The 13,493-nt window shown below is 41.8% G+C and overlaps 1 protein-coding gene across 1 annotated transcript in view; it reads left to right on the top strand.

The window, feature by feature from the left end:
• Positions 1-2,672: 2,672 nt before the first annotated feature.
• KCNB2 (potassium voltage-gated channel subfamily B member 2) overlaps positions 2,673-13,493 on the top strand; it is a 515,333-nt gene continuing 504,512 nt past the window's right edge. Inside the window, exon 1 of the mRNA XM_007527275.3 lies at positions 2,673-3,259. The gene's annotated coding sequence lies outside the window, so the exon portion shown is untranslated. The remainder of the gene's footprint in view (positions 3,260-13,493) is intronic.

The following is a 13,493-nucleotide window of genomic DNA, read 5'->3' as shown; positions in this document are numbered from 1 at the left end:
TTTTAATATATGTTTTAAAAACATGTAAAAATATAAAACTCTATATACTAAGGAACCATATGGTATTAACACAAGAGTCTTTTTAGACATTCAAAATTCAAGCTGTGCATATGGAAAACTCAGCTATCCCAAACAATTTGTCTACTAGGAAGTATTCTCAATAAAACAATATATTATGAGTACTTTAATAAGCAAAGATACATATTTATTTCCAAAGCCATTTTTCTATTTTTCTATATCATTTCAGGTTCACATGGATAGAGAAACTGAAGAACAGAGAGATAGAGATGGAGAAAGACAGTGAGACCCCTCTGTTTGACCACTTATGAAATTTCCCCCCTGCAGACAGGGACAGGGACTTGAATCTCAGTTCTTGTGCATGGTGGGTAACATGTGTGTTGTACTGGGTACATCACCCTCCAGTCTCTTGTTAATTTTTGCCACCCAGGTTATTACTGGGGCTCTGAGCCAGCATGATTCCCCATTTCCAGCATACACTTTCCATTCATTTTCTTTTTTCTTTTTTTTTTTTCAAGTATGAGGGAGAGAGAGAAAGAGGGAGAGAGGAAGAGAGAGTAAACAGAAGAATAAAACCTACAGCACTGTTTCAGGGCTGGTGAAACTTTCCCTGTGCAGGTACTATCTTGTGATAGCTATAAGTATTAACCTGGATCCTCACTTTTACTTTGGGGTATTGCACCAAAGTAAAAGACTCTGGAGTGGGTGGGGGCAGATTACAGGTCCTTCAGAGGACCTAGTGGGGGTTGTATTGTTATATGGAAAACTGAGAAATGTTATGCATGTACAAACTGTTGTATTTACTGTTGAATGTAAAACATTAATTCCCCAATAAAGAAATTTAAAAAATAAAATAAAAGAATAAAAGCAAGTATACAGTAAAAAAAAAAAAAAAAAAAGATAGCTCAGGGAAAAAGTGTTGAGGAGTTCTAAGGGAGTCATGAAAGAGAGTTTGATGTGTTACCCAGAACCGCTGGTAGAAGTAAGTCCTAGAGAGGGGCATGGCTGGAGAGACTCATGTTCAGTGGAATAGAGATGTACACACTCTACAAGGGATGAGAAACTAGGGAGTATTTGTAGACAGGGAAATTTCCCTGTGACTAAGGAAAAGCAGCCCACAGAAAGTATGTGAATGCATGGGAAGATGGCAAGATTGGAGGTCCCTGGAAAGGTGAAGCTTGTGGATATTTAATGTCAAAGATGTGAGATCTGGAAATTATCTCCTTAGTTTTCATAATTCAGAAGGGGGGTGGGGTGGGGAAGGCAGAAACAAGATGGAGAAGTGGTGGAAGGGGAAGCAGAGGAACAGGGAAGTTTCTGCATAATGGTTATGACATCTGAAGGGGCAAAGTCCCTACTCAACCTCTGGTACAAAGTATGACACATTGAAAACACAAGGAGTACAGGTGAGGACTATAGGAAAACGTCAGTCAGTGTGTAGTGAACCTTGCATGACAATACATGTAGAACAGCAAGGAATAAATGTGATGTTCATATAACGAATGCATTTGAGCCGTTATAAATACATCATGTTCAACATGCTTTATAAAAGGAGATTTCGAGTGAGTTTGTTTTCCTGAAAGCCCCTGTACCTGTGTCTGCTGACTATCTGTGCCTGTTAAGGAGCACTGCGGGCAGGCCGCTGGTGAGACCAGAGATGTTAGGCAGAAGTTCACCCAGTCTTTTCCAAGCCCTGACTTGAGGGAAGGGTCTGGGTGCGACCTCCTGTAGGAGGAAGTTCGCACAGTTCTCCAGATGGCTGGAGAGCGGGCTAAGCTAAGAAAGCTTGCTTATGAACAGCGCCCCCGTGGGAAGCGAGAGTTAAAACTGCCACAGACCGCATTTCCCTCAAACCCAGGAAAGAGCGGTTTCTGGGGCCGGCGAAGGCCCCCTGCAAGGAGATGGAGGTGCTCAGAGGAAAGTCTGATCATCTCTGCGATGCTAGATACCCCGGCACTAATTTTCCGGAAAAACCCTGGGAGTCCTATCACTCCAGAGCGATTCTTTCTAGTCCCAGACCCCGGGAGTCCAGCAGTGGCCCCTGGTCCAGGGGCTTTTAGGGGCGGGCTGGGGAAGCCCAGCAGCCGGGAGCGGGAGGGCCCGGGAGTCCCGCGCAGCAGTCCAGGCGCGTCTCCACGGGGCTCCCGGGCTTTCCCGACCACCCGGCGCGTCGCGCTCTGGGGGCTGCAGACGCTCGGCTCCTGCTGGGTTCAGCAGGCGGGACCCGCCAAAGGAGGCAGGTGTGTGTGAAGCGGCGAGCTGAGCTCCGGGGAGCCGCGGACCCCCGGGAGAAGAGGGAGGTGCCAGTGGAGGTGTGGGCGGCTCCCGCCTGCAGGCTCCCCGGCCGCGCCCAGGGCGCTGTCTCCAGCCGAGGCTCGGCTCGGCTCGGTTCGGCTCCGCTCGGCTCCCGCGCCTTCTGGCGAGCCTGGACATCCACAGCGGGGTCTGCCTAGCCACCCCGTTCCCAGAGCTACCTCCCGCCACCCACCTCCATAGCACAGAGCTCCGAGGAGGAGGAGGAGGAGGAAGGAGAGAAGGAGGAGGTGGAGCAGGAGGAGGAGGCGGCGGCGGCCGCTCCAGCCCGCGAGTGCGCGGAGCGCGGGAGGAGGCGGAGCGCGAGGTGGAGTGGCCGCGGGCGGGTGTGCGCGCCCTGCCGGCGCCCCCGAGCGCCCCGCCTCGCCTTCCGCGCCCAGCCTCTCCCCAGCTTTGCCACAGACACACACCCACCAAGCACCCACCACCCTCTGTCCCCGCTGGCCGCGGCTGGAACGGGCGGCAACTCTCGGCCCCAGCCCCTCGCCTTCCGGACTCGTGCAGGGCGAGCTCAGCCCCGCTGGGTTTTCCTCCTCTTCTATCCCAGCCCTCTCTCCAGTCTGGGCGACCGCGGAGGCAGGAGGATGGGGGCACTCGTAGGGAAAAGGGTGAAGAGCGAAGAAGATTATTGTTCTTTTTAAAGGATGCCTTAGCTTCCTCCTGCCGTCTCGCCTCTGAGCCTTGCTACTAGAGACCTTGCACCAGAGTCAGGGATGTAAGGCGAGGGTGGTGGCGGGGGAAAGCCGTCAGGAGCTCTCGCCAGCAGGGGAGACCCTCCTCTCAGTGGAGGGGAGGGGGATTTCCAGCGACAGATCATTGGCGAAGGGGATCGTCGCAGAGAGAGAAGCCCCGAGGGAGTGGGGAATCCCACAACCCTTTGTGGCGCCCGAGCCCGTGCAGCCTGCTGAGCGGGTTCTGTGGGAGCTAGGTAAGTGCAGGGGGGCATTGCTGCTTCCTGGAAGGGTCTTCCTTTAGAATTAATCTTTTCGGGGCAGCCTAGCCAGACTGGAGTTGCTAAAGGAATTGGAAACTGTCATATGGCGTTGAGTGGACTTACACACAAAGCTGACTTAGCCTTGAGAGGGTTCTTAATGAAAGGTTTCTTCCTTGTGGGGAAGGCACTTAAGTGTTAGCCCCTGAAAAGCTTAGAGCAGCCTGCCTAGGAAGGGACTGGAAATGTTATTTCTAGAAGAGGAGCTCTTGTTGCCTTCTGTTCATTTGTTGGTAAATGCCGTGCTCAACATGCACACACTTGTGGGAACGGATTTAGGGAGTGTGATGTCTCTGATATGTGAACAGAGCTCAGAACACAGGAACATACCTGCATTTTATTCTTCAAACGGTGCGCGGTCTCTATTCTGGTGCACAGTTCCTGAGAGGGAGGACGAGTCTCTAAGGAAAGAGCTTCATGGCTGTTTCCAACACACTCTGCTAGGGGACTTGGGAATACAGTTTCCCTGAATGGCACCAAAAACAGAGACCTCTCGCCTCCTCATTTGCTTCTAATGCTTCCCAAACCATTTTCAAAATAACATGCTGCCATCCATTTTCTCGGATTATGAGCGTTTTGTGTATTCATTCATAAAAATTGTCAGCGTGCAATATGCATGGATATTTCATTTGTGCATTATTTATCACTGCACAAATGTTATAATAACAAGTACAAGACCACGCTGAGAACAATTAGGATCCACATATGTACATTGCATTAATTTCATGAAGGTTTAGTAACCTAATCAAGTTATGCAATAATATCAGTGTTTCAAATATCTTCTCATATTTCTGTTTTTGCATTGATTCTTTTTTTCAATTTTGTTCGAATTTGATTTCTTAAACTCAACCCAAAAGGAAAATGTTTTGTTATCAGCTTTAAATGTGGAGTATTGTGTAGTTTTATTTTCCAATATACATTAGTCAAAATGGTACATTTCATTCCAGTTAAAAATCTAAAGTGTTTATTATGTATAATCAGTAACTTACAGGGGAGATTTTGAAAAGGAGGATCAAACAATGAAGCATTTACATGTATATATTTGTAGTTTCTCACTCTTTAGAAGTGTGTTTATATGCTTGTGTGTGCGCACACCAGTAAATATAAAGTTATGCAAAGCTTAGGCGCCATTCTTCAATAATATTGACAGATGTCTCAACTAAAGAGTTTTGGGTTCTCCACTGAAACTTAAGCAGTTCAGTAATTTAAAACACTGTAATGTGTTCAGTCTGTACTTTTAGCTGATGCTGGAGCTGGTGTTTATTATTGGAAGGCACAATTAATGTGATTAATTATGTTACTGCATAGATACATTGAGAATATTGAAGGTCCAAAGTATAAGTTACTATACCCCCCACTGTGTGAAAATTATTCCTATACCTAAACACATATATCTTCTCAAAGAAAACAGCATTATCCCCTCCCTCTTGCTGACAGATTCAGCCTAATTGTTTATCATGAGTAGAGTTCTGTCTAATGTACTCTTTTTCCCCCTTTTCTGGCGCAACTCAGACACTTGGAGAGAGGTGTGAATTGCTTGGCATTCTCTTTGCTTTCTTTCTCCTTTTAACCTTCACCTTTTCACTCTCCATGTTAGTATTCCCAAATCTCATGCATACACAAGCACACACATACCCACTCCAGAAAATAATGGTATTGCCCAACATTTTGAGAATTCTACTGTCACTTTATTTTTTCTCCTTTTTTTCCAAATAGAATCAGTCTATTCCATCAGTTGATATTATTTCCAGTCCCCCCACTTTTTTTTTTTTTCCAAATTCTACAGCTCACTGTTTGAAACATTGTGCTAACTGAATATTCAATCTGGGTTAAAGTTGATGCTCAGTATGATCCCTTCCAATTTCCAGTAAAGTAAGAAAAATGGGGCTAGAAAAGTGAAATGGCATTAGTCGCATTTCTTGGTAACTTAAAGGGATGTCTCTCCAGACTTTTTTGCATATCTGCCTGCATGCCAGTGTAAAATCTTCATTAAGCACTAGTTTTTTACAAATTTATATCTGGTATTTAAAATGTTGTTTTAGAGAGATGGTATAAGTATGTAAAACTAGAACAAACTATTGTGGTATCTTAGAAACCCACATGATACATTTCACTCTGATTCAACATTTCAGCTTTTTTCTTTTTAACTTGACAAACTATAAGTAATTAGTTTCTTGAAATTTGAGGATAATTTCCAAAGAACATCTTTAAAGCTGATAGGACACTTCCTCATGTACATTTTAAGGTAAATATATAAGAAGACACTCTGTTGACTTGAATATAATATTTGAGATTTACTTGTGTTTGTTAAATGGATTTTGCACAAATTATAATGACTGTCATTTTCACAAGGGCCTCAGAGGATTTGAGAATACACAGGCAATTATATGATATTGACTTAAGTTCAGAGGACTTTTTTAAGGTTAGCGTTCATAGCCTTTTTACTCCTGAAGTGGTAAAATAAGCTTTACAGAGCAGTGCTGACTCAAAATTTTCATCCATTACAAGTAGCTTCATTCTCTCCATCAGTAGTCCATTCCTATTCACTGCTTGTTTCCTCCCATTGTGGTTTTAAAATAAGTAATTCCAGAATTTCTCTCCACAAGCCTAAATTGTTAGGCAGAAATTCAGATGTGTGAGGCCAGGATCTCCTTGAACTATGTAAAACAAACCCTATGGTATTTTCTTTAAGGGAAAAATGTTTATTCCTGTAGGATGAATTGTACCTATCTATACTGTTCGACTTAATATCATATTTCCAGGCACTACTTCATTCATTAATTCATTTGTTAACCTCTATGTATGCATAAGAAAAAGAGTGCTGAATTTGACTGTAAGAGATGCAAAAGAGACAGAAGATACAATTTTTGTCTCTCGAGACTTTTACCAAGTAGAGTAGAACTTGAACAAGTAATTGGAGAATCACATATAATTCAAAATTAGCCTGGATTGAAGACCCCACCAATGTGTCCTGGAGCTCAGCTTCCCCAGAGACACACCCTACTAGGGAAAGAGAGAGGCAGACTGGACCGACCAGTCAACACCCATGTTCAGCGGGGAAGCAATTACAGAAGCCAGACCTTCTACCTTCTGCAACCCTCAATGACCCTGGGTCCATGCTCCCAGAGGGATAAAGAATGGGAAAGCTATCAGGGGAGGGGGTGGGATATGGAGATTGGGGGGTGGGAGTTGTGTGGAGTTGTACCCCTCCTACCCTATGGCTTTGTTAATTAATCCTTTCTTAAATAAAAAAAAATTCAAAATTAGATATCGTTTACATACATAAATGCATTTAATAATTTTTAGTTAACTATAACAAATTCATGAAGATAGTTATGAAAATTTGTCACAGTATATGCAATGAGGAATTAGGAGAAAATGTAATGACATTTGTTAAAATATTTCATTGTAAGATTAAATAAAGTAAGATTACATAAATAATATCTATTATGTCATTTATATAAACAAAATAAGTGTACTACTATCATCATTGTAAACACCTGAACTAGAGACATTTTTTAAAATGCTGAATATTTTAATTCTCATAATTATCCTAAGACATAGCTATCAGTAGCACTCTATTAATTTGATGTAAAAGTTAATGTAGGAAGATATTTCTTGTCAAAGACACATAGGAAAAAAAATTGGCATGCTTGAACTGCAGCGTTTAGAATTTCCTTGAAGTGGGGGGGGGGGGCGGCTGAGTGGCAGTGCAGTGGGTTAAGCACACAGTGCAAAGCACAAAGACTGGCAAAAGGATCCTGGTTCCAGCCTCCAGCTCCGCACCTGAAGGGAGGTTGTCGCTTCGCAAGTGGTGAAGCAAGTCTGCAGATGTCTATCTTTCTCTCCTCCTCTCTGTCTTCCCCATCTCTCTCGATTTCTCTCTGTCCTGTCAAACAACAACAGCTATAACAACAATAACAATCACAACAAGGGTAACAAAATGGGAAAAATAGCCTCCAGGACCAGTGGATTTGTAGTGCTGGCATCAAGCCCCAGTGATAACCCTGGAAGCAAAAAAGAATCTCCCTAACGACTAACCACTACGATACTAAGAAGTATTGAAGGTAGTAAGATAGCATAATGGTTGTACAAATGACTCTCATGCCTAAGTCGAAGGTGTAATCCCTGGCACCACCTGAAGCTAGAGTTGAGTAGTATTCTGGGAACAAAAGTGTTAAGAATGGGTTCAAGACCTTGATCCAGTTGCAAGGGTGGGGTGTCTTCTGTAGCAGTGGATCAGTGCTGCAAGTGTCTCCCTCTGTCATTCTCTACCCCCCTGTCTCTCACCCTTTATAAAAAAATATAAAGAGGAATAAATGGTAACTGGGAATGGTGGTGGATTCATACAGGTACTGAGTCTCAGTGATGACTCTAGTGCAGAAAAAGAGTATTCAGAAGCACAATTTTAGGCAGAATATTAAAAGCTGTTTGCTGCTTGAGATTTATTTGAAGCTGTATCTTTCTATTAAAAGATACATATCTGTTACAAGAATGGTTGGAAAAGACCAAAAGGAGGGAATAGTCCCAGTTTTCCTGTAAAAATTTGAAAGAAGACAGTTTACTATTCTTTTAAAAATTATCTTTATTTATTGGATACAATCAGAAGTCAAGAGTTAAGGGAGTGATAGAGAGGGAGGGAGAAGAGAGACATCTGCAACCCTGCTTCCCCACCTGTGAAGCTTTCCTCCTGCAGGTGGGGACTGGGAGGGCTTGAACCCGGTCCCTTGCACATTGTAACATGTATGCTCAACCAGGTGCACCACCACCCGCCCCCAGAAGACAGTTTACTTTGTGGTCCGGGAGGTGGTGCAGTGAATAAGGTGCTGGACTCTCAAGCTTGAGGCACTGAGTTTGAACCCTGGCAGCACATGTACCAGAGTGATATCTTGTTCTTTCTCTCTCTTCCGATTTCTCTCATTAATAAATAAATAAAATGTTTTTAAAAAGAAGGCGGTTTACGTAGAAGCTAAGTATGAAAAGGTTAAAATATTAGGGAGTGCTATCTTTATAGTAATGACAGAAAATGGGACAAACAGCCAGATGGATCCATTTTTTAATGATAGTTAACTTTATTTTCAGTTTAAAAAAATGTTTGCAGTAATTTGGGCAAGGCATAATACAACTTTTAAGATCTATTATTTTTTAAATTATATATTCATTTTTAAAAGAAACATCAATTTTACTATGTAAAAATTTTTACCCATATTCCCATGGTTTTGCTGTAAAATATATCTTCAATATACTAACAGAAGTTGGAATATAAATAACATATTACTTTATTCTTTTATCTTTTTGTTTTCTTTTCTTATATAGAGACATAGAGAAACAGAAGAGAAGAGTAGAAAGGGAAAGAGATAGAGAGATACCTGCAGCACTGCTTTACCATTCCTAAAGACCACCTCCCACATGGGGGGTTAGAGGGATTTGAACCCAGGTCCTTACTTGTGGAAACATATGCACTCTACTGGATACCACTGAACAGCCACAGCAGATTACTTTCTAATATGTTTTCTAAGGTGCATTTATTTTGTTAAGTGACAAATAACTATAGTAAAATAATGAAGATATAAATAAAATATTTATTGTTATTTGTTTTTTTTTTAATTTAAGAAAGTATTAATTAACAAAACCATAGGGTAGGAGGGGTACAATTCCACACAATTCCCACCACCCATTCTCCATATCCCACCCTCTCCCCTGATAGTTTTCCCATTCTCTATCCCTCTGGGAGCATGGACCCAGGGTCATTGAGGGTTGCAGAAGGTAGAAGGTCTGGCTTCTGTAATTGCTTCCCCGCTGAACATGGGAGTTGACTGGTCAGTCCATACTCCCAGTCTGCCTCTCTCTTTCCCTAGTAGGGTGGGTCTCTGGGGAAGCGGAGCTCCAGGACACATTGGTGGGGTCTTCAATCCAGGGAAGCCTGGCCGGCATCCTGATGACATCTGGAACCTGGTGACTGAAAAGAGAGTTAACATATGAAGCCAAACAAGTTGTTGAGCAATCATAGACCCAAAGCTTAGAATAGTGGAGAGGAAGTATTAGGGGGATACTCACTGCAAACTCTAGTGTACTTCTGCTTTCAGGTATATATTTTGCAGTAGTTTACAGATACGTGTGAACATATGCTCTCTCTCACAGAAACTGGTGTATATCTAGGTTTTGGGACTTTGTTAGAAAGTGAACCACCTGAGACGGAATTAGAGTATACTATGAAAGGAAAGGCCTCACCCGAGTAATGAAGCTGAAGGGTTGTCATTCCACACGTGAAGTCTCTGAACACAGTCTGAAGTGAAACATGTTGAGGTGGCAATCATTGTGTTGGTTAGGTTGTGATCGGCAGATGCAATATTATTTGATATGGATTGGGAGAGGCATACGGTCAAGTGGGCCCTATCCAATGGTTCCAGGACTGGGGGAAGTAGAGGCTCTATAGTGGAGATGTGAAGTTCCTGCTGTCTTAGGGTTCAAAAAGACAATCGATAGTTAATGTTATCATCACATTATTTGGTAATTGGGTTAACTTTGAAAAGCCCTTTTGTTATGGTTTGCTGTACAGTATCCAATATCTTGTATATAGCTGTGCTATTGGTTGCTTCTGATCTACTTGGTGTAGGCTTTTGAGAAGAGTCTGCATATCAATTACACTGCATATATTGAGAAAAGATTCAGTTTGTGTTTTGAAAAACTTCGAGACATACAATTAATTTCCCCCCTCTCATATTGTTATTGTATAAAAAATTTTATTTGATTATTTGTTTATTTATTTATAAAAAGGAAACACTAACAAAACCATAGGATAAGAGGGGAACAACTCCATGCAATTCCCACCACCAGAACTCTGTATTCCATTCCCTCCCTTGATAGCTTTCCTATTCTTTAACCCTCTAGGAGTATGGGCCCAAGGTCAGTGTGGGATGCAGAACATTTAAAAATAATATTTGAAATAATTTTCTTTCTAAATAGCCACTGTTTCTGTTTATGTGAATACTACTACCTGGATTAAAATTGGAAAATAGTAAATTATTTCCTGATGCACACTATACAATCATTTAGATACATTCTCGTGACTGATATATATTTTTTTCACAGATATACAGTCTCATAGGTTCAGTCACATTGTGTAGACAGCCCTCAGCCTACAATGGACTATGACACAAGAGCTGACTTTCCAAATTCGTTCTTTTGGAAGTTTATACATTTATAGAAACACAACATTGTGATGTTTAGGTCTCCAGACCAATCCGCAAATGCCCTTTTAATCAATAATATGCCGGAAGTACAGCACTGTTAGTACAAAAGATACAACCATTATGTATACCAATATGCCAGAGTGATAATTTCATTTAAATAGCATTTATTGACTATTTCCTCTTTGGTAAAGAGGTGAGCACAGAACTGCCTGGGATCACAAGTAGGAGAGAAAATTGAGAGTTTGTACTGCCTCTACATTAGGCAGAGTGAAGAAAGCTTTATGATATTGGTATAGGAACGATGTTTAATAATTGATTCAGTGTTCTATTGTAAGAGCTGGGCACTGCATATCTCCTTAGAATTCTCATTTGTTATTTCATCCTAAAGGTATCTGCTGAGCTCCTTCTCTGTGTCGAACCCTAAGCTGGGTCTGATAGAAATATGAATAAGACATAGACTCAGAGTCTACATATACAGACCAGTGAATCACAAATGAAAAATATGTTTTAAATGTTATTGGTAGAGCAGGATGCCTATCCTGCTGAGTAGTTACTTAACAGAAGGATCCCAAGAGGAAAAAAGATGATTCTATACTTGCTCACACCCCGTGCTCCCTTCTATAAGCAGTATTTCTAATGTTTCATTTTCTTCCCTCAAATTATATATATACAAAATATATACTATTTTAAGTATTAATATGTATTCTGTATCTATAATATAAGGGAGAAAGAAAGGAAAAGTGGATTATGATAAAACAGTATGTATATAAATAAGTATATACCCAGGCATAACTATACTAGATATCATAAAGTGGGCATATGCTTGCTACTTAAAATGCACAAGTTTGAACTTAAGAGAAAATATTCAGCTGAATAATGGTGACATTTTTGTACATTTGGTATCTTGAAATAAGAACAAAGTAAATACATTTCACTGAGTGTGACAAGGTGCAATTACAAAAAGATGTACATGTGTTGTATCAGTGAATCATTAACACATGCAGGGTTTTAGTTGGTGACTTGACTTTCCATATGATAAGCAAATCTTGATGAGGTTTCACATATATGTCATATTCCCAGAACATTTAGTGTACAAGTATTTTATCCACAAATAGGGATAAGATCTCTCATTTGCATATATGACTGACGAGAAGTATAAGAATTATCAAGGGAGTTGGGCGGTGGTGCACTAGCTAAGCGCATGTGGAGCAAAGTGCAAGGAACTGCATAAAGATCCCGGTTAGAGCCCCGGCTCCCCACCTGCAGGGGAGTCGCTTCACAGGCAGTGAAGCAGGTCTGCAGGTGTCTATCTTTCTCTCCCCTTCTGTCTTCCCCTCCTCTCTCCATTTCTCTCTGTCCTATCCAACAATGACGTCATCAACAACAACAACAATAATAACCACAACAATAAAACAAGGACAACAAAAGGGAATAAATAAATAAATATTTAAAAAATGGAATTACCTGGAGTAGGGCGTTAGCGCAGCGGGTTAAGCGCACGTGACGCTAAGCTCAAGGACCCGCATAAGGATCCCGGTTCAAGCCCCCCGGCTCCCCACCTGTAGGGGAGTCACTTCACAAGTGGTGAAGCAGGTCTGCAGGTGTCTGTCTTTCTCTCCCCCTCTCTGTCTTCCCTTCCTCTCTCCATTTCTCTCTGTCCTATCCAACAACATCAATAATAACTACAACAATAAGACAACAAGGGCAACAAAAGGAAATAAAGAAAAAAAATGTCCCAGTCAAAAAATAATAATAATAATAAAAAGAATTACCAAAGGTTGAGGACTCACACTCACATTGTATGTTTCTTGCATTCTTAGGCCTTTCCTTCCAAATACTTCATAATTTTAGAAAATTTATGCAAGAGAGGGTCAGGCCGTAGCGCAGAGGGCTAAGCACAGGTGGCTTGAAGTGCAGGGACTGGAGTGAGGATCTCGGTTGGAGCCCCCGGCTCCCCACCTAAAGGGGAGTACTTCACAGGCAGTGAAGCAGGTCTGCAAGTGTCTGTCTTTCTCTCTCCCTCTCTGTCTTCCCCTCCTCTCTCCATTTCTCTCTGCCCTATCCAATAATGACGACATCAATAACAACAACAATAATAACTCCAACAACGATAAAACAACAAGGGCAACAAAATGGGGGGAAACCTCCATGAGCAGTGGATTTGTGGTGCAGGCACCGAGCCCCAGCAATAACCCTGGAGGAAAAAAAAAAAAAAGAAAACTTATGCTAATCCCATTCAGCAATGCTGTTATGGCTATATTCTCCCAGTGAAGAAAGCCAGTCCAATTCATATGCCTAATTAAACTATTTTGGAAAGGTAGAGTTCTCCAAATTTAGTAAGGTGAGTTTAGAGACTGACTGTATAACAAATCAGTTATCCAGCAACACAGTTAAACCACAGAAATCATATTGATAGAAACATCTTTTGGGGCCAGCAGTGGCACACTTGGTTAAGTACACATTGTACGAAATGCAGGGGGATAAGCCCTTGCCCCCCACCTGCTGGGGGGATGCTTCACAAGTATGGAAGTAGGTCTGCAGGTGTCTCTCTCTCTCTTTCTGTCTGCCCCTGTCTCTCTTCCCCATCCCTCTCAATAAAGTGGGAAGAAAAAAGAAAAAGAAGCTTTCCCTTCCTGCTGTGGAGCCTTGGCTTCATGCTAGTGCATACACAATTTTAACATTCCTGGGCTGCTTTATTTATCTTTTTTTTTCATTCAGATTTTAAGATAGAAAGAGAGAGACCGGGAAAGGACAAGACACCACAGCTCCAGGATTTCCTCTAGTCCAAAAACATTGCCATAGTTGGCACACTGTGTGAGGCTGACTAATCTGAGTATAAGTATGAGAGTTTCATTTTTTCATGGGAGTATCAAACAAGATTTCATAGAAACAGTGACATCTTAGCTAATTTTTAAGAGATGAGTAAGCATTTTCCAGACTAAAGATGAGGCAGATGGATAACAAATGAGGCAGAGGGA

The sequence above is a fragment of the Erinaceus europaeus genome, chromosome 1, assembly GCF_950295315.1.
Source record: "Erinaceus europaeus chromosome 1, mEriEur2.1, whole genome shotgun sequence".
Classification (NCBI taxonomy): domain Eukaryota; kingdom Metazoa; phylum Chordata; class Mammalia; order Eulipotyphla; family Erinaceidae; genus Erinaceus; species Erinaceus europaeus.
Note: the sequence above shows the minus strand (reverse complement) of the source record. Positions and strands in the feature narration are given on the sequence as shown.